The sequence below is a fragment of the Equus caballus genome, chromosome 19 (assembly GCF_041296265.1).
Source record: "Equus caballus isolate H_3958 breed thoroughbred chromosome 19, TB-T2T, whole genome shotgun sequence".
Taxonomy (NCBI): Eukaryota; Metazoa; Chordata; class Mammalia; order Perissodactyla; family Equidae; genus Equus; species Equus caballus.
Window position 1 is genome coordinate 14,975,820 of NC_091702.1, and position 22,642 is coordinate 14,998,461.

Sequence of the window (22,642 nt, forward strand, 5' to 3'; positions counted from 1 at the left end):
ATGTAGATGGTTTCTGATTTCTACTGAAAATTTTGGCAATTTTTCCATAATTTTTAATGATTATAATGTTACAGTTATAAATAATCCTGCAATTAAAATAAAAGCCTGGAGAAAGTTATCATCAAACAAACTGGCCCTGGGTGCTGCCAGGGGAATTTTGCTGGTTGACTAGTTAGAACATCTCCTTCCTCCCCTTATCTTAACCAAGAGCCAAACCCAGACTTTCAAGAGTCCCCAGAGAAAAACCTAGAATTGTCTTCACCCACTTGTAAAAGAACTCTATCCTACACACTGAAATAGTAGGCAAAAATCCAAACATCCAAGTAGCCTATCTTTCAATTTCTTCAATGACTTTTGAAATCAATTTATTGAAATGTACCTATTCTTTGAATAATGACACATTGAAAATGTTGCTGTTTAATGAAATTTAATAACTAAAACTGAACTGATGAACTAAATTGGAAATATTCCATAAAACCTGTAAATTGTCTCATTTTTATAGAAAATTTCTACTTTCTTTCATGTGTGAAATAAAGATTTCCATTTCAATTACATTTCAGGATACAGTAATGAACCATTTAAAATTAATGAAAATTCCAGAGCATAGGAAGAATATACTCTTTGAGTTTTCTAATATGGCCAAATAATTTTCAAAGCTCTATCTTTTGCAGGTAGGCGTTGGGGAAAATCATATATACTAAACTTGTTCATAGTGGTGTCACATTTTCATTTATATTGTTTTCCTTTCTGTACAACTCCTATTCAGTAATAGCTCCCCTAAATTTCAACCTTAGTAATTGGAGAGAAGAACTAAAAGCAGATTCCAGTGATCCTTTTCTCACCTGATTACTAGGGAGACGCTCCAAAGGGAAGAAAAGAAGGCAGGTGACCCAGGTGACTCCTTGTCAACATGGTCTTCTGGGAAAACAGGTAAAATTCTCTAGAAGGAAGATCTCTTCCTAAGGAATATTGTCAACAGATGCCCCTGGTAAGGGATTGCTTATGATAAGCAAACCCAGAATCTATGTATTTATGAGGCATTGCTCACTGAAGAATGTCACAGAAATTTATACAACTTTTTCGGTATAAAATGGGGTTGTCTGTTTTCCACCAGAAAGCACTTCTCTGAGATGAGAAAGAAGGACAGGAAGGGTAGGTTTCAGGAGGCGGGGGAAGAGCTTTTGATGTCACAGACCTCTTTCTGCTTTGTCTGAACCTCTTGATGTCCTGGATCCTTGAAATCTCAAATACACATAAATTTGATCTAGCAAAGTAATCCATTATAAGAGCTCAGTAACTCACAACATCATGCACGTTTCTGAGGTTAATATAATTATCCTAGGGGTACTTGTTTTGGGATAAATGACAAATGCTTTAAATACATAAATTATTGCTAATTCTGGAATGTCATTCATTTGCAAAGATAGCATAATAGATGGATTAATCAAAAAACTAGTGTTTTTTGCTGTTGTTTTATTTTCATAGGAAGTTCTGAGTTACTAGTTCTTCTAAACACTTCTTTTACTGTCCCCTCTGAGTTGTGATCCCACATGGTTGCTTTTCAATTTTCCTGGCTTTATCATCACTACGGGGTCTTTGTTTTTCAAATTGAACTTGTGCATATAACATCAAATATTATGTTTTGCACACTATCTAAATTCTCTTTAGGATGGGGCCATATCTGATTTTCCTTTATACTAAGCACAATGCTAGTTCAATAATATCTTCACATTATAAATTTGAATAAAAATAAGGGTAGTTTTAGGAGTATAGTTCTAACTACACTTTACGTTCTTTAAAATAATATTGTCACATAGTCATAGCTACATATGATTAGGGCTGTTGTTTCTGTGTGCAGTGAATATGAATAACCCAACACCAAAAGAATTCAAATTGAATATAAAAATTAATTGTTTGCAAAATATGCACAATGTAACCAAAATTCAGATGAAGTCCTTAGTGAGTTGATGAAAACTGAATTGCACTGAAAGTAGTTTTCAAAAATACAAAAATCCTGTAGGGACTTTTATCTGAAGTTAACATTATAAATGCTCATATATTTTGTTATAAGGAAAGAATCTTTTCAAATGTCATATTAATAATACAGGATGAAAATGATATGAGAATGTAAGCAATTGGTAAAAATACATTTTTTTCTGAATGAGGTTTATTAACATGAACAAAATTTATATGCACCATCCTGGTGGCACAGTGGTTAAGTGTGCATGTTCTGCTTTGGCAGCCCAAGGTTCGCTGGTTCAGATCCCAGGTGCAGACATGGCACTGCTTGGCAAGCCATGCTGTGGCAGGTGTCCCACATACAAAATAGAGGAAGATGGGCATGGATGCTAGCTCAGGGCCAGTCTTCCTCAGCAGAAAGAGGAGGATTGGCGGCAGATGTTAGCTCAGGGCTAATCTTTCTCAAACAAAAAAAAATTATAGTCAATACCTATCAAACCTTTAGTAGACTGAACGAAGAAATAATGTGGGAGTAGAAGAGATTATTCCAATATTTAATTATGTTACAATGTAGATGGGAAATTTTGAAAAATACTGAGGATGGGAACCTGTAAAGATGTACAAAAATAAATATAATCAATTCTGACAGGAAAGCCTCAATTTATTAGATTTTCTCTTATACTTTCAGGATTGAAAAGTACATCAAAATGATGTGAAAAGAAGAGACTTTCAGAATACGCTGTTGGTAATTATAGTCAATTCACTGTTTTATACCTACAGGTATATAATCATGATTAATTATGATGGTTTTCTTGAGGCAATTCATTAAGCTTAATTAAAAAAAAAGACTAAACTACATTTCCTATCATGGTAATAAAATTAACTAATACCATATAGAAATGTTTTTAGCAATTTTTGAGTGAAATGAGTTTATACAGGTCAATAAATTCTCATTAACTTATAATTTCAAATATTTGATCCTAAACGGAAAAAGTCAATGTGACTAAAGACAATATAAAAAATAAGTAAGAACATGGAAATTATTTAACTGGGATATTTAAAATAAATTATAAAACGTTGAAAAAAATCGAAGAAGACAAAGAAAGGGAAAGATATTCTATGCTCACAGATTGGAAGAATTAACACAGTTAAAATGTCTATGCTTCTTAAAGCAATCAACAGATTCAATGCAATCCTTGTCAAAATCCCAATGACATTTTTCATGGAAATATAGCAGAGAATCCTAAAACTTATTTGGAACAACAAAAGACCCCGAATAGCCAAAGCAATCCTGAGGAAAAACAACAAAGCTGGAGGTATCACATTTCCTGATTTCAAAATATACTACAAAGCCATCCTAATCAAAATGCATGGTACTGGCACAAAAACAGAAACACAGATCCATGGAACAGAAGTGAGACCACAGAAATTAACCCACACATCTATGTACGGCTAATTTTTTGTGTGTGTGAAAAAGATCGTCCCTGAGCTAAAATATGTGCGAGTCTTCCTCTAATTTGTATGGAGGATGCCGCCACAGCATGGTTTGATGAGCAGTGTGTAAGTCTGCGCCGATATCCAAACCTACAAACCTCAGGCTGCTAAAGCAGAGCCCTCGAACCTAACCACTGTGCCACAGGGCCAGCCCCTATAGACAGCTAATTTTTAAAGATTTTATTTTTTTTCCTTTTTCTCCCCAAAGACCCCCAGTACATAGCTGTATATTTTTCATTGTGGGTCCTTCTAGTTGTGGCACGTGGGACGCTGCCTCAGCATGGTTTGATAAGCAGTGCCATGTCTGCGCCCAGGATTTAAACCAACGAAACACTGGGCCGCCTGCAGTGGAGCACTCAAACTTAACCACTCGGTCACAGGGCCAGCCCCCTAGACAGCTAATTTTTGATAAGAAAGTCAGGAACATACCATGCAGAAAGGGCAGTCTCTTCAACAACTGGTGTTGGGAAAACTAGACAGTCACATGCAAAGGAATGAAAGTAGACCATTATATTATACTATACATAAAAATTAACTCAAAATGGATTAAAGACTTAAATGAAGACCTGATACCATAAAACTCCTGGAAGAAAACACAGACAATGTGCTCTTTGACACCAGTCTTAGCAGTATCGCTTTTGAATACCACCCACATCTCACTAAGCAAGGGAAACAAAAGAAAAAATAAACAAATGAGACTACATCAAACTAAAAAGCTTCTACACAGCAAAGGAAACCAACAAAATGAAAAGACAATGTAACAACTAGGAGAGTATATTTGCAAATCATATATCTGATAAGGGACTAATATTCAAAATACATAAAGAACTCATCCAACTGAACAACAGAGAAACAAACAATCCAATTGAAAAATGGGCAAAGGATCTGAATAGACATTTTTCCAAAGAAGATACACAGATGACCAACAAGTGCATGAAAAGATGTTCAACATTGATAATTATTAGGGAAATCCACATCATGACTACAGTGAGATATCACCTCATGCCTGTCAGAATGGCTATTATTAAAAAGATGAAATAACAAGTGTTGGAGAGGATGTGGAGAAGAGGAAACCTTCCTACACTGCTGGTGGGAATGCAAACTGGTGCAGTCACTATGGAAATCAGTATGGAGATTCCTCAAAAAATTAAGAATAAAACTACCCTATGATCTAGCTATTCTACTTCTGGCTATTTATCCAAAGAACATGAAAACACAAATGAGCAAAGATATTTGAACCCCTATGTTCATTGCAGCATTATTCACAATATAAAAGACTTGGAAGCAACCTAAGTTCCCATCAATGGATGAATGGATAAAGAAGATGTGGCATATATACACAGTGGAATACTACTCAGCCATAAAAAATGAAATTTTGCCATTTGCAACAACATGGACGGACCTTGAGAGTATTATACTAAGTGAAATAAGTCAGACAGAGAAAGTCAAATACCATATGATTTAACTCATAACTGGAAGATAAAAACAATGACAAACAAATATATAGATATAGAAGTGGTTACCAGAGGTGAAGGGGAGAAGGGGGAGGGTGAAAGGAATAAAAGGTCACATGCATATGGTGACAGATGGTAATCAGTCTTTGAGTAGTGGACATGCTGTTGTCTAGACAGAAATCGAAGTATAGTGTTGTCAACTTGAATATTATACATATTATAAACCAATGTTACTTCAATAAAAATTAAAGGGCAAAAAAATTAAAAATCAAAAAAATTCTAAAATATGTTATCATTAATTTTAAACTTTATTTAAACTGTAACATTTTATAATACTAAAATCTGAGCTGCAGATGATGGCATTATGTGAGGGGACCTACACTGCCTTACAAAATGTGAAGGCTTTATAACATATTCAGAAATTCTCTGACATTCTTCCCTTCAAGAGGAGAAACCTAATAACTCTCCTTTTGAATGTGGGTCAGATTTAGTGACTAGCATCTAATAAACAGAATATAGCGGAAGCAAAACTATGTGACTTTTTTAAAATTGAGGAATGGATTCCATTTTTTAAACTAATTTCTTTTATTGAGTTCACGTTGGTTTATAGCATTATATAAATTTCAGGTGTACATCATTATATTTTGACTTCTCTATAGACTACATCATGTTCACTACCAAAAGTCTAGTTGTTATGCGACTTTTAAGGTAGTTCATAATATGTCTAGCTTCCACTTAGCTCTAGTCCTCTGATGGATGGCTGCCCCATCATAAGGACACCTGTGCAGGCTATGGAGAGGCCCACGCTGCAAGGAAATGAAGCCTCCTACTAACAACCAGCACTGACTTAGCGATGTGAGTGAGCCACTTTGGGAGAAAATCTTCTGGTGCCAGTGAAGCTTTCAGATGATTCTAGCTTTTGTCTATACATACCTTGACTGAAATCTTATGAAAGGCTTTGAACCACAACCTCCCAGCCAAGCCTTGAATTCCTGACCTATGTAAGAGGTAAGGATAATATATATATATCTGTTTTACTCTTGTTTGATCAATGGTATGTTAGCGAATGTTTAATAACCAACGCTTTGGGGACAAAAATACCCACTGACTTGTAACATTTGCTCATCTCTGTGGTGTAAATATTCCCACCATGGCTGACTTTTAAAGCTACAAACCAAAGTGACATCACTGAAGACAGACTTTGGAGGAAATGCTCAGAAGCACACCAATCATAAAGCATTGCTGCCACACACACAGACACTAGAGACAGAAACGTAACTACATGGATAAAAGCAAAAAATTAAGCTAAAAAAATATTAGGAAGTGTTATGCTTTGAGTATATATTCTCTGTTTTTAATGTAAAATAATTGTAAATTTATATAATTTAATTTTAATAATTGTGTTTAACAAGGAGTTCATGAAATCCCTAAAAATTTAACAAACATAATAGTCCTTAATCTTAAAATAGTATATTAATATGTGTCTCTTTTCTGTGAGTTAGAAAATTGAAATTACATTTTTTGAAGGTTGACTGCATCCTGCAGCTTTTGATTTGTAATCCAATTATACCACATTACAACTATAGTGGCTGTAGGCACTTAGTGAGTATTTTTGATGAGTTATTTTATACTGTGGATTTATAATTAACATTAAACATTATTGCTACTGAAGTACTTAAAATTGAACTCATCAGTTAATATTTATAGTGCATACATGATTTGGAATATAATCGTGGTGCACTATATTTAAGGAACAAAAAAAAAATAGGCTTTCTTGCCTTAGTAACAATTACTATGAATTTCTTTAATCTCTATGGGATTCCAACTCCAAGAATAGCAAGTGAACAAAAGTAAGAGTTTTATTTGTGTAGTTTTATAAAACATTTTTGGATAATTTATGTTTAGTTTACACTTTTAATACTGTGACAATAACTGCTTTATTTTATTTTCCTACATAGCTCTAATCAGCAAATTTTGGAAATTAACAATGTGTTTCATAATAATTCATGTCAATCAGTAATTTTTTCTGATGTTATCATACAAAGATGTAGGAGTATACAACATTGTAATTGAGAATTTTTATATCAAAGCTGGATGAAATACGCAGAATTACATATATTTTGTTCATTCTAGTCAATGAAAATCATTATGCGTGATGCCATAATCTTCTGAGTACCTTAAACTTTCTCTTTCAGAAGAGAGTTAACCTAGATCTAAAAATGTTAGAGAAAGACATAATATAGTCCCTTCCTATCATACGTGAGGCAGCTGAGACAGATTAGACCTGCGGTAGGCTGAAAAATGTCCCCCAAATTTGTTCAAGTGCTAATTCCCAGAACTTATAAATATGTTACCTTAAATGACAAAAGGGATTTTACAGATGCAATTAAGGATCTTGAAATGGTGAGATTCTTCTAGATCACTGGGGTGGATGCAAGGCAGAGAAGGCAAGGTGACTAGGGAAGGAGAAGGAGACAAGGAGACTTGAGGACAGAAGTGGCAGTCAGAGAAAGAAAGAGATTTGAAGATGTTACTGATGGCCTTGAAGATGGAGAAAGGGACAACAAGCCAAGGAATGCAGATTGCCTCTAGAAGCTGGAAAAGGCAAGACAACTGATTCAGCCTTAGAGCCTCCAGAAGGAATGCAGGCCTGATGACGCCTTGATTTTAGGACTCCAGATACCTATAACAGTAAGACAGTACCTTTATGTTGCTTTCAGTGACTAAATTCTTGGTGATTTGTTATAGAAGCAGCAGGAAATTAATACATTACCTATATGACTTTTCAACTGTCCTGTGTACAGATACTCCAACTTGGGACTCTGCCCAAAAAGTGTTTTTATTCTACACTATTCCCTTGCATTTCAAAATTCCACCCCTAATCCTAAAACAGATTTTAACACACATTGAAAGGTCACTAGGTCTAGAAACCAAATTATTAACTGTTTTAAGAAATAAAAATCAACAGACAAAATCCTAATTAAGGGGTAAAAAACATACGACATGGAACTAAAGGCTTATAGGGGATTCATTTACTTTGAAAGAAGGTACACCGATTTATCTAAGATAAAGGTACATAAATATACATGTAGTAACGAGTAAGAATCCTAATAACTAGGTTAGGAAAGCAAAGTCTTTCAGATTCAACTACAATATTAGGTTTTTGAGTGGAAAAGCTTTATTTTGCCTGTTAATTGCTCTGTATTTCATACTTAGAACATGATTTGCCTATAGTACTTGGTCCATAATTGTTTGTCAAATAAATTTTATCTAAAGATTGAAGGCTAAAATAACAATTCAACATAAAGATGTACTCTAGGAAATACAAACCTTGTTTTTAAGCAGAAAAAATATTGTTAAAACTTCCATTAATTTTTCTTCAATCCAAAAATTTTCATTTTAACGTAATCAGAATATGCTAAATGTTTCCTGATACAGATTGCTGTTGTCATCAGTGAATCACTAGGTTCATTTTAAGAACCCGAGGTCAGCCTAAGTTTCAATTATAGTGGACCGAGAGCCTTATGAAATTTTGGGGCCACCAGGAATTGATAATATTAAAAGAAGGTGATGACTGGAAAACAGAAAGCATGGATAACACCAAAAAAGCAAAAGATGAGTCAAAGAATGATCTGGGTTAGATGTTAATTTAATATAGCATAGGGCATTAAATCTAGTAAGGGCTAACCAAAGGAATGAGAATCACCAAGCAAATTTTAAGTCCTAATTGAGAAGACTATTAAATGGGATAAATCTGGTCTAATTCATAGGGATCTCTGAATAGCGATCTTTTAATTCATAGGGATTTAAGGTGAATTGTAGGGACTCAGAGAATATGATGTGATGTGTTCTGTGTATTTTGTTGGCATATGAGATTTACAAATAATCGGTGAGTCTGAAATAAGTTGTGAGTCATAAATCTAGATTGATTTTTATGGATAATATCATTTTGCAAAGACATCATTTTTGAATTACAATGTCTTGTTTGCACAATCATAAAAGTACAGGCCTCTTAAAACTTAATTTCAATGAAAGTGCCAAAAATAGACATGTTTTATACTAAGGTGTTAGGTAGGTTCATAAATTATTATTTATTTAAAATATCTCATGTTTTCATATCCTCCCATCGCCATTTTAGGTATCATAATCCAGATTCCATATCATCCTACACATCTGCGTATAAAACCTTGGAGTAATATTGGAAGGTAAATATCTAGGCAAGGGAGCTATGACATTTTTTCTTTGAGGAAGATTATCCCTGAGCTAATATCTACCACCAATCCTCCTCTTTTTGCTGAGGAAGACTGGCCCTGAGCTAACATCTGTGCTCATCTTCCTCTACTTGGCTTACCAAGCAGTGCGTAGGTCAGCACCCAGGTGGGATCTGAATCAGAGAGCCCCAGGCCGCGGAAGTGGAACGTGTGAACTTACCTGCTGTGCCACCAGGCCAGCCCCAAACTATGACATTTTTTGAAGTGCCGTAATATATGTTAAAGATTAACAGGTGTTTTGCATTATATCCTGTTTATATATATATATATATGTATATGAAATTTTAGGGCCAACCGAAATTGATAATTTTAAAAGAAGGTGATGATTGGAAAATAGAATATGCATACACATATACATATATATACATGTATATACATATATACATATACATACACATATAATATATATTATTTTAATCAGGAAGAAATTCAAGTATATAGAATAATACAATAAACACGCATATATCCATATATTCATCACCCATCTCCAACCATTATGAACTCATGGCCAATCCTCTTTCATTTGTACTCTTGTCTATAGTTGTCCCCTCCAGATTTTTTTGAAGCAATCCCAGGCATCATATTGTTGCATCTATAAATATTTTAGTTATTTGTATCTAAAATATGCCTTTTATTGTTATTTATCCCATCTTTTTATATCTATAATTTATATTACTCCATGTTTTTCTTCTATTAATTGGTTACATACTTTTTACTATTCTTTTAGTGTTTACTCTATGCATCTTTGACATATTAATGTCTAATGAAAATTCTTAGTTTTACCAATTCTGAAAGAATTGTAGAACTTTAGACTCTTTAAAATTGCTTTCTGCCCAATCATGTATTTCCTTGTTGACATGCATTGTTTTTTCCTAAAATAATTTGAATACTACAAGAAGTAATTACTGTTTTGTTCACTTGGTATTTATTTTTTATCCTACATATTTATCTTCTGTGATGGTCTTCATTTCTGCATTAATACTCATTTCTGTCTGAAAACATTTTCCTTCTACCAGAAGAATGGTGCTTACTTTTTTCTTTAAGTGCAGGCTTGCTAGTGATAAATTTCCTGGGTCATTGTTTACTTAGAAAAGTCTTTTCTTCATTTTCTTGTTTGAAGGATGTTTCCACTGGGTAAATATTTCTAGTTTTGTCGTTACTTCCTTTTATCACTTTATAGACGTCTTTCACTGCCTTCTGGCTCCCAGTGTTTCTATTCAGTTGTCAGCTATCATATCATTGGCCCTTTGAAAATAATGTACCTTTATGTTCTGACTGCTTTTAAACTTTTTTCTAAGATTATCTACAGGTTTACTGTATATGCCTAAGCATGGCTTTCTTCAGTTTTGGTGTTTGCTAACTTCTTGAATCCAAGGGTTGATATAGTTTATCAGTTCTGAATATTCTCAGCCATTATACTTCAAATATTATTTCTGCCATATTATCTCCTTTTGAAATTCCACTAACACACAAGTTAGAACTTTCTGGTATAACCCACCTGTCCCTTATTTTCATTTGATAAAATATTTTATGAATATTATATGGAGTTTTTATTTATTGACCTATCTTTGAGTGTACTAATCCTAAATTTGCTATTAAAGCCTTCCAGTGAGTTCTTAATTTCATTTTTTCAATTCTAAAAAGTTCATTTTATTCATTTTAAATAGATTTCAATTATCTTTTAAAATCCTTATTCTGCTGTGTTTTTTTCCATTTTTATACATTTTCTTTGATAAATTTATCATAGTTAATTCAAAGATCATGTCTGCTAATTCCAATAACTGGACAGTTGAGTACAACAGTTGAGTACAACATATACTGTCTACGTTTTCTCTTGATTATCAGCCATTGTTTTTGCCTCTACACAAGCCTCATCATTTTTTATTGTTATTATATGTTTAAAATTGTGTGCAAGAAAAAATCTAGATGATCTTATCATTCACCAGACTTGGGTCTCCCTTTACCTTATTAGGTAATGTAAACAGAAGTTGAGCTGGGTCAGGCTAGACTGCAGTCTTAGCAACAATCAGTCCATTTAATTTCACTCTTGTTCTAAAGGCATGATCCTCCTGGTATAATGGGTCTCTCTCCTTCCACATGAAATATTATTGGAGATCCAACTCTAGCCTTCAGAGATTCCAAATCAAGCTCTCCTTTCTGCTCCAAAAAGTTCAAAACTAGGCAATATCTTAAGGGGAAGAAAGAAAAGTATTGTGCTTGAGGCAAATATCCCTCCTAACAGGTCTTTTTTTCTAAGCGCTATAAGATGTGGGAGATCTACTCTGCCTTTTATAAACTTTCAACCTAGTTCCCCAATCTCCCACGCAGCATCAGAACTCAACTTATGTCCAGTGGAAAAAACCATGAATTTCTCTCTAGTTTCCGACTGTTTCCCTCAGCATCACGTGAGCACTAAGTTTTAGGTTAATTTCTCTTTCTCATAAAAGATGTTTTATGTCTGGAAAAGCCATATCTTTAGCCCATTCCAAGAATTAATGAATCCCCATAGGAGAGTATTGGTATCTCTTGGAACGATTCTCTTCTATTTGGAATGTTTTCTTGTCTGGTCCTCATGGCATCACAACTCACTGATACCATATTATCTTGTAATTTATGTGGGGATTTTAGGTTTGAACCACATAAAGTTTCCAAAAATTTTGGATCAGAAGCAAATTGCCACAAAACCCTTGTCCTATGAAGCCATGACCTATGATGTTTTATTTACAAGCAGAGTTTTGACATAAGAAGTTTCTTATAATGTATATTTTGTGAATTGAAGCCTTTAAATCAATAAAATGATTAATTTATTTATACAACAAATAGTTAATTCATGCCTTTTATTATTTTCAGACATAGTGGTACATGTTGAATATACAATAATTGGCAAAACAGGCTCAGTTCCTACCCTGATGATAGCCAAACTTTAATCACGGGACATCTTTGTCCACAGATTCACACAAATACATAATTTAAAAATGTATTTTGAAGAGAAATTCTATTGAGCTATGAAAATATTTATAAAATGGATCTCATCTAGTCTGAAGAGTTTAGATAAATCTTGTATAAGGCAATGACTTTTAACTTCAGAGCTGAAAAATGCATTAAGTAAGATAAAACTAGGATTTAACATGTAGATAAATGCAGATTAAAAATAGAAGTATATTTACCAAAAATGATTGTACCTTAGAGGTGGAACAGTGATTTATAATCTTATAATAAAATAAGATGTATAAGCTTATGGGAACACCTTGAGTGTCATTTAATCTTGCTTTGGTGGGCCAGAGTATTTGCCCATAGAACGTCCCATCTAGGCTCACACAGGAAAGTCAACCATGAAAAGACAGGGAAATCTTGTATTTTAGACAGAGGGGCTTAGCAGAGAAAAATATGAGAGTCTTTTAAGATGTTTGGAAATAAATCAACAAAGATAACGATAGCTATTCAAGGATTTTTGTCAGGAAGCTGACACGAGCAGTTTAGCATTTTACAGAGATGACTCTGAACTCAACATGCTGAAAGATTTAAAGAGGAAGAGTCTATAATCAAGAAGAGGTGACTATTCCAGGAATGGAAGTGAGTAATCAAAATTCCAGAGAGTATTATGACTAGTGGCTATTTTGAGGAATTTTAGAAGACTGATGAATCAGGGCTTCTCATTTGATTTGATCTGGGATTTAAGAGAGAAGGAAGAGAATATAGGAAGTCAGGGTAGAAAGCAGCAAGCTTGTCATCTGAGGGAGATAGATTGAAATTCAATATAGATGAAGTCAATTTTTAATGAGACTGAAATTTAAAACATAGCCTATGTGGGCAGTTGTGCTGAAATAAAGGTCATGGCATTTAGAAGGGTAAAATAACTAAGAGGTCAGGATACATAACATTAATCAAAGTGGGGGTTGAAGCCACTCAAGTGGATAGGAATTGGAAAGATGTACTAGGCAGAATGACATTGAGAAAGTTAAGAGGATGTAAAACTTTTAGTATTAGATGAGAGTGTTGAAGATGGGGGAATGCATGAATTATCCTTTAGTCAGAGGATGACATCAAATATTTCCATTTATAGTTATTCATGTTTTATTTGTTTTAATTGTATTTTTACTTATATACGCTGTCACTTTTGTTTAAATATTAGTTAAAGACAGAAAATGTGCTAATCACAAAAATAAAGCACAACAGCACAGGAGAGTAATTCATTTGGAAAACAGGATTGATTGTAGTAGCAATATAACATTAACCTAAAAAGTAAATTTTACCTTACATAAATACAGCAATTTGCTTTTGTGAAACATAAAGTTTAGTACAACCATGAAGGAAAGAATAAGACTCTTTCATTTTACCGATGGGAAGTAAATGGGTGGATACCAGCACTGACACAAATGTTCCTTCCTTTGCTTATAAGGTATTTATACTAAAGAAAGTCTTGTTCAAGAAACTTGGACTTTGAAAATGGTATAAAAAAGCAAAGAGTGTATATAGGGCAATGCTGACAGTATTTAAAATCAGTCCTTACCCATAAGCGCATATCTGGGGATGATAAATTACTGTAAAGTTATTTTATCCTTGTTCAAAGTTCAAATAAAAATTTTGCACTTCTGTAGAAAAAAAATTCTTTCTGAAAGAGCATTTCTGAAAATAATAGATGTAAAGATTTGCTATTTTTTGCTTCCCTGGTCTTGTGAAAATCATATTCAGATACACAACCCAGATATACAATCCCTGAGCATAAAGAGGCTAAGGAAACAGTGACATCTACAGCAGCGATAGTTAACATGACATCTATAAGCGCTATCCATCACAGACCAAATACATCCATTTCCTCTTCAGTGTGGAGAGCGGGAGGCCAGCTGCTGCTTCTGTGCGTGTGTGCAATCTAAATGATGAGAGGAGAATCATTCACATCCTCTTTACTGAAATGTGAACAGAGAAACCCGCTTACCCAGCTCAGAAAAAAATGATTGTCTCATACTCAAGTGATGTATAAACGTAGATTGTGTAAAGCAGTTTCTTGTGAGGATATGAAGGAAGTTTCTGCATGTAGAAAATAATTTTGGAGTACTGTACCACAAAACAATTCAGAACCACAGGCCATATATATGTTTTCTTTTGCTCATATATGTATATATTTTTTATCTCTGGACAGAGAATATAAATCAGAAAAGGAAGAGATAGAAATGTTATGAGTCTTGTTGCCCCTTGGCAAGTAAATCTATGTCATTTCCTGTACACAACTCATTAAGTTCCACCTCTGTCTTACACGTCTTTACCTTCTGTCTACCCACTGGATATCTATCTAGCTCTTTCCCCAAATCTGGTTATTTCCCACTTACCTTCAAGAGCTAGGTTCACAGTCACCTTTTTCAAAAAGTATCTCTACTTTTATGTTCTGGATCCAGACTATGTTCAAAGTGACGTTAACAACTAGTATTAGTAGTTGTTGAAGTTACGCTAAACACAGGCTGGGAAAGACAGGTGGTATAGGGTAGAATTCAGATTAGGTCAAACATGGAACACGTTAAAAACCCAAGGTATTCAAAATAAGAAAGGCAAAGTTCAAAGGCAGAAAATATAATAACAGCTACATGAAGTCTCTGGTCCCCTGAGTACGATAGGCAAAACACTTCACTACTCTGGCCAGCTCTGTGAAAGGTACACGAAATTGACAAACTCTCTATTTAGACAGAAGAATTCTGTGCTCTGCTTTCAACCAGTGCTTCGCAAACTTTGTCCATTGGTGTGCAGATAATAGTTCACTGGTTTGCAAGACACAAAATTATGAAAAATGAGTATTAATGTGATTAGTTATTTATTTGACAATGTTTATTCAAGTTAAACGACTTTTCTGTGTTTAGAGATTACGTCCTTCCTAAATTTTTGATGATAATGATAATTTTGAATACATTTGTTTTGCTTGTTTTCATGTCTTCATTCTGTAAATTAATTCTGTAAATATCAGAAACATATCTTACTGAATTTTTTTTCCTGGTCTACAAAAATCGAAGGGCTCTATTGTGACTTAGTTACCCTCTAGATGAAAAGATGAAAACCTCTTTTTGATAAGGGAATATCGAAGAATTTAATAACTGTTAGAAACCTTCTCAGTTCCTCAGGAGATTTTTAATCTTTGTTCTTTTATTCATTCCCTCAAAAGACATTATTAAGCTTTACCATATGCCCGACCCTATCCTAGGCACCTATGGTGTCTGTGAAAAAGCCAGACAAGTTTCTTTTCTAATGAGCTTAAATTCTACTTCAGGGGCACAGAGAATAAACAAATAAATTTATTAACCAATTTATGCATACATAACTCATTCATAAAAACATACAGTATATGGTATGCATAAATTAAAGTACAATTAGGTGAGAGTCACCAAGTAGGTATTTATATTTGGATGATAATAGAATGTCTTTCTGGGAGGGAACATTTAAATTAACATCTGATTGACAAGTAGAAGCCAGCATTAACAAAAGCCCTGATGAAGAGCAGCTGGAAAAAAGGCCTAAATTCTAAGTAGGATGAATGATGCCCCTGGAGTTGTGCAGTGCAGTAGAACTGATTCAAAAGCAGAACGAAGGCTGGTTTGCTAAAAATTACTAGGCAAGACTAAGAAAAAGGAGCAGGTTATGGTCAGAGAGAGCAAGGAGTGGAATCAGCTCCAAAACATGAAGGCTCCTCAAATTTATATCTATTGGGTATTAATAACTCATATCTATTGGGTATTAATATAGTCCCCGTATGCATTAACACATTTAATTCTCACAAAAACCTTTAATATATTCACTTTTAAACATCCATTTTATAGAGACAAAACTGAGGCACAGTAATTTGTGCCCACCACACGGATAGTAAATGAGAAGCAGAACTGAGTGCCCGCAATCTAACTCTAAACTCTTAAGTAAGATGTTATCCTTATTGATATGCTGCTTGCAGTTACCTCATGACCATGCCACAAAAAGATGAATGTTCTTAACTTATGAAATTTAAATTCTATTTGAAGACAATGTATTTGGTTAAAAATACTATGGAACTGACTCGAGGATTAAAATGTTTACCAATATATGTGCTATGGACTGGAATTTCATGTTACATCCTCATATTGTTATGATGAAGCTGTGCATTAGCATCTTTTATAGCAGTGATTCTCAACTGGGACAATTTTGCCCTCCCAAAGGGCATTTGTCAATGAATGGGGACACTTTCGGTTGTAACAACAGGGAGGGGTGAGGGGCAGCTACTGGCGTTAAATGGATAGACACTAGGCATGCTGCTCAGCATCCTACAACACACAGGACAGAGCCCATAATAAAGAATCATCCAGCCCAATATGTCAATAGGGCCAAGACTGAGAAACTCTGCTTTGTAGGCATGAACATGGAAAACAAGGTATTCCATGGCAGCTAATTTATTCTTGAAAATCTAGATGGTGTCCACACGATGAATAAAGCTTATAGCAAACACTTTTCTCATTTTTTTTTAAGGGGGTGGGTGTTGTCCAGCATCTGAACACCTTTTCTGTATTTGGGAAAATCCCCACATAGGATTCTCAGTGACAATCTGTGACATCCTCCAACTGCAGGAGGTTAAAAATGTCAGTTATTATATTTTGCTTGCAACTAGTACTTAGTCGTGTGGCATAGGCCCAACAGCACAATAAAACAACCCCCCCAGACCTTGAATTAGGACTTGGTGATGCAAGCAGAGGGGTAGGGATGGCCAAAAGCTCCCTCTGCAACAGTTACAGGAGGGCCAATTTCCTGGAGCAACAGAGCAGCAGTGATAAGTGTTGGCAGTTCAAGCTGCTATTTTGTAGTTTGGCAGCTGCAAGGTTTTCATCACCAAACCTGCTCTCCAGTGATTTGGGAAGTTGTTCCTGGATGCACAACTTGATGCTGTGGCCCATTCAGCAATGATGAGAATTTCCCAGTATCCTCTAATAAATTTTTATACCATTTTATTTAGCCAGAATGGAATTCAGTTGATTTAAAAAAAAAAAACTCTGATAAAGAGCTGCTTTTTGCTCTTGCTCTATGGGTAGTTTGATATGTATATCTTGAGAAAATATACAACGGTATTTATATTTAACTTGGTCTTCCCTTTAACTTTTTATTTATTATAATTCTACACAAAAGCATGTAAAATATACTGTTTTCTTTTTAAAGTAGCAAATCAAATCCATGTACCATCACTCAGCTTATGAAGTTAAAAAAAAAAAATTACTAGGGAATGCAATGTTCTCTGTGCCCCTACACATATACTCCATCTCTCTGCAGACAGAGGGGACCACCACTCTGAATAATTATAATATATGCACATATATGAATAAATCAGAATATTCTGATATATATTTACATATACTGATTCTTAGTATATCTGAAAGATAGATTAATGATTTTGAAAGTTAACACAGAGAGATACAGCTTCCTAACTGCCATTAATAATAAAAATGGATTTGGATATTACAATTATGTTCAATTTTTAAAACTAATATCCATTTTAGTGTTAACATGCAGATTTCTCAAGTACAATCCAGAAGTTGTGAATCAGAGTCTCTGTTATAGGGAACTGGCATTTTAAACAAGTTATCGATCTTTTCCATTGTAGTATTTTGAATATCTCTCTCTCTCCCTTCTTCTCTCTTCTTCCCTCTCCCGCTTCTCCCTCAGCCCTCTTCCCTCTCTCTCCTTTTTCCACTTTCCTCTCAGGCTTCTTTAAACATGATTAAGGTTCTCTCAAGTTATAAAGGATCTCATCAATTTTCTTTTTTCTTTTTAACATCCAAGATTCTCCAAAGAAAAATTGCCTGCATTTTTTTTCCTCATCATCTCACATTAATTACTCACCATATTAGAATCTGCACTCATTTCTCACAACTCCACTAAAGCTGCTCTTGCTAAATTAGTAATTCCTAGTTGTAAAATCCAAAATCCATTTTTTAAGTTTACTACTTCTTGCAGCCATTTTCAGAAAGTTTGTTCTCCCTTATGTCTTATCTTTGTTCTTCCTCTAAACAGTTTCCCATTTTTTTAACTGATTTATTAGTTTTTTTATATACAGTTGTATGAGTTCTTTAAATATTCTGAATATTAACTCCTTATCTAATATATGGTTTGCATGTGTTTTCTCCTGTTTCATAGGTTGTGTTTTCATTTTGTTGCTTGTTTCCTTTGCTGTGCAGAAACTTTTTAGCTTGATGTAGTCCCAATTGTTTATTTTTTGCCTTTGTTGCCTTTGCTTTTATTGTCAACTCCAAAATATCATTGCCAAGACCAATGTCAAGGAGTACGACTTTGAAGTTTTACCATTTTAGATCTTACATTTAAGTCTTTAATCCATTTTGAGTTGATTTCTGTGTATGGTATAAGAAAGGGGCCCATTTCATTCTCTTGGCATGTGGACATCCAGTTTTCCCAATACCATTTAATGAAGATACTATCCCTATTGTATATTCTTGGTGCCTTTGTCAAAAACTTAATTGACCATATATTCGTGAGTTTATTTCTGGGCTCTGTATTCTGCTCCATGTGTCTGTTTTTATGCTAGTATCATATTGTTTTAATGACTCCAGCTTTGTAATATAGTTTGAAATCAGGAAGTGTGATGCTTCCAGCTTTGTTCTTCTTTCTCAAGATTGCTTTAGCTATTAGGGATCTTTTGTTGTTTCATTTGAATTTTAGGAAAGTTTTCACTATTTCTGTGAAAAATGCCACTGGAATTTTGATAGAGATCACATCGAATCTGTATATTGGTTTGAGTAGTATGAGTATTTTCACATAGTAATTCTTCTAATCCGTGGATACTGAATATCTTTTTTCTATGTCTGCTTTAATTTCTTTCATCAATGTTTTATAGTTTTCAGTGTACAAATCTTTCACTCCTTTGGTTAAATTTATTCCCAAGTATCTTATTCTTTTTGATGCTACTGTAAATAAGATTGTTTTCTTAATTTCTCTTTCTTGTAGTTCAGTTGTATAGAAAAACTAGTGAGTTTTATATATTCATTTGTATCCTGCAACTTCACTCAAGTAATTTATTAATTCTTACAGTTGTCAGGTAGAGTCTTTAGGGTTTTCTCTATATAAGATCTAGTTTTATGTATAGACATGTCTCTGCAAACAAAGACAGTTTTACTTCCTCCTTTCCAATTTTGATGCCTTTCGTTTCTTTTTCTTGCCTAATTTATTTGTCAATTATACCTCAATAAAGTTGGGGAGAAGAGTATACTTCTAACAGTTTCCTTAATTGCTTTTCTATTCATCCTTAGACATCATCTATGTACTAATAACTCCCATGTTTGTACTACCATCACAATGATTTTATTTCTGAGATCCAGATGCTCAATAGATAACTCCATCCTAATGCCCAATAAACATTTCGAGCTCAGCATGTCTGAAACTGAAATCATTTTCTTTCCACCTAAGCCAGTGTTTCCTTTTGTTTTTTGTTTCTTGTTTGAAAAGAGGAACAAACATTAAAAATGTATAGAATGCATAAATACATATGAAAAACAATATAAAGAAATCAGTATCTTCAAAATTAATTTAGGCTCCGATCAATGTTAATAAGATAATTTTAAGGATTTTCTTTTAATTTCACAAATAAAAAGAACTTTATGTAGAAGAAAAATTTAGAGTAATCTCAAAAATATTAACAAAAGAAAAAATAGGTATTATTCCTATAAGTATTAGAAAATACTTTTATAAACCAGAATAAAGAAAATGCTGGTGTAATATTAGTAAAAATAGATCAGAGAAGCAGAAAAAGCACCATACACAGTTGCTATTATATATTATATAATTTCTGTCTTAAATTCATGAAGAAGTAATTTTTAAAATTGATTTTAGGAATATTGACTATGAATTGAAAAAACGTTAATATCCTTGCTTCATTCCATATGTACCATATTATAGCTTAATAAAAATACAATACTTAAAAAATGAGACAAAGATAAAATTTAAATATTGAGGCAGTTCAAACATAGCAAAAGTATATAAAATTTTGAAAATAAAAATGAAAAGCTTCTGTAGATTAAAAATAACAAAATAAAAATATAAAATAAATATGGAGAAAATTGCAGAGAATGTGGTGACAAAGGGGCTGATGTTTTCATTTTGTATAAAATTTAAGAATGATGATATGAAAATTCTATAGACCCTATAACAAGGACTTGACCAGGCATAACTAAATATAAAAGTAAGTTAGTTGATGAATAATTTTCAACATCTCTCAGAATAAAAAATCGTATTAACACAACAAGAAGCCATTTGTCACCTAAGACATGGGCAAAAAATTAATTTGAAAGCTTCCAATGTTTGTTTAGTGCCCTGGTACACTGCTGGTAAGTAAGTAATTTGGTAAATTTTTTTCTGAAAGATAAATTGGTATCATATGTCTAGGCCATTAATCTACATATTTTGAAACATTATTTTCCCTTCTTAAATTTATTGCAATGAAATAATTAGAACTCTAGGTAAAAGTTTATATGTATAAATGTTCATCTCAGCATTATCCATGATAAAAAAATCAGAAAAATATTAAATTTTCAGCATGTAGATATGTAAAAATATTAACATACATCTTAATAAAGAAATACTATATGATCATTAAAATATAGCTTTAATAGATAATTGAGCATCATGATGATAGGCTCATGATATAGAATGGAACAAATAGTAAGACAGATTACAACAGTATATTACTTAATGTTCACTAAATTATATTGTTTGCATTCATATGCCAAATGTAATAGTTATTGTACCTAAATTTAGTGATTGTTAATAATTTTCTTTTTATCTCTATATTTTTCTTATTTTTTATGATAATCATATAGTATTCTTATTTTCATTAATAGAATGTTCTCATGGAAATTGTCTTTCCAAAGAATATTTATCTCTTTAAAAATACTCAGAGTCTAACAAGTAGAATAGAAGAACTGCGTAAAATTTTATAAGTACTCTAATGCAACTTGTAAAAATAACAGAAGTAAATTTTTTTTGCTGAGGAAGATTAGCTCTGAGCTGACATCTGTTGCCAATCTTCTTCTTTTTATGCTTGAGGAGGATTAGCCCTGGGCTAACATCTGTGCCAACCTTCCTCTATTTTATATGTGGGTTGCCGCCACAGCATGGCTGACGAGTGGTGCAGGTCCATGCCCAAGATCCAAAACGACAAACCTAGGCCGTCAAAGTAGAGCACGCCAAACTTAATCACTCGGCCACAGGGCTGGCCTCAGAAGTAAAATTTTAAAACTGAAAACTTAAGCATATTCAACAAATGCCACAATGGCTATGTTAATTGGAAGTGATTTTCATATATTGTCCTACTTTCCAAAGTTTTATATACTGTTATAACCTAAATGAAAATGTTAATAGTGTTTCTTTATATTAAACTTCATAAAAATTTCCAAAGATGATGTGTGTCTTAGTTCAGGCTGCTATAACAAATTACCATAGACTGGGAGGTTTAAAAACCAAACATTTGTTTCTCACAGATCTTCTTTTTATGAATATGAACTTATTCAATAATAACATTATGATGTTTTTAAATATGAAAGAACTGCCTTAGTAGTACATAACATTGTTATAACAATCAGGCATCCTACAAATTCAAACTGAATAATTATAAGCTGATTCTTGATGTAGAGAGACATGGAATTTTGAAATATTATTTGATTCCTGATAACTAAAAAATAAAGGTGGCAAGATTAACACTTTTCCTGATCTCACCCAAAATCTCAATATATTTAACAACAACAAAATACACCAGTTACAGATGATTTGAACCATACTGTGTATTGTAGCCATGATTTTGAATCTAGTGCTTTGTGTCATGTATATAACCATGGAATTAGAGCTCAAAGGACAATCTCAGAAAGGAATGTCTAAAAATCTAAAAACTATAAGAGGATATTCTACTGGAGAAGTAGAAACAATACATAATTTCCTCAGGTATCCACAATAGCTAGGTATGACAAGTATAGTTTACCTGAAACTGAATTTTATCTCACAGGATCGGTTACTGAGGACATCTCTTGGTATTATTCCCCTCATCTTTCTCACTGTTCAACTGAAATGAATCTTTAAACTTAATTGCAATTTTACAATAATTTATAGACTGTATTACTAATTGAAAAGCAGATGATTAGAATGTAAACTGTCTAAGTGTCTAAATTTTTTGTTCTCTTTTCGGTGCCATGAGTGTTTTATTTGAAGTCTGAACAGAAGAGAGGGAAAAAATTTCGTGTACCTGATTATACTGTTAGAAACTGAATGAAGAAATTACAAAATGGAGAAAACCAAAAATTAGCCACATAAACATTAGAATAACTGTAGTTACAAGAAATATTTTAAAAAATAAGCTTCTCCATATCAACTGCATTTGGCACTCACATTTCCTTTTTGATTTGGGAATAATATTTTTATAATATTATAAATGTTCACAGACATAGCACACTGCAGTGGCAAGTACCA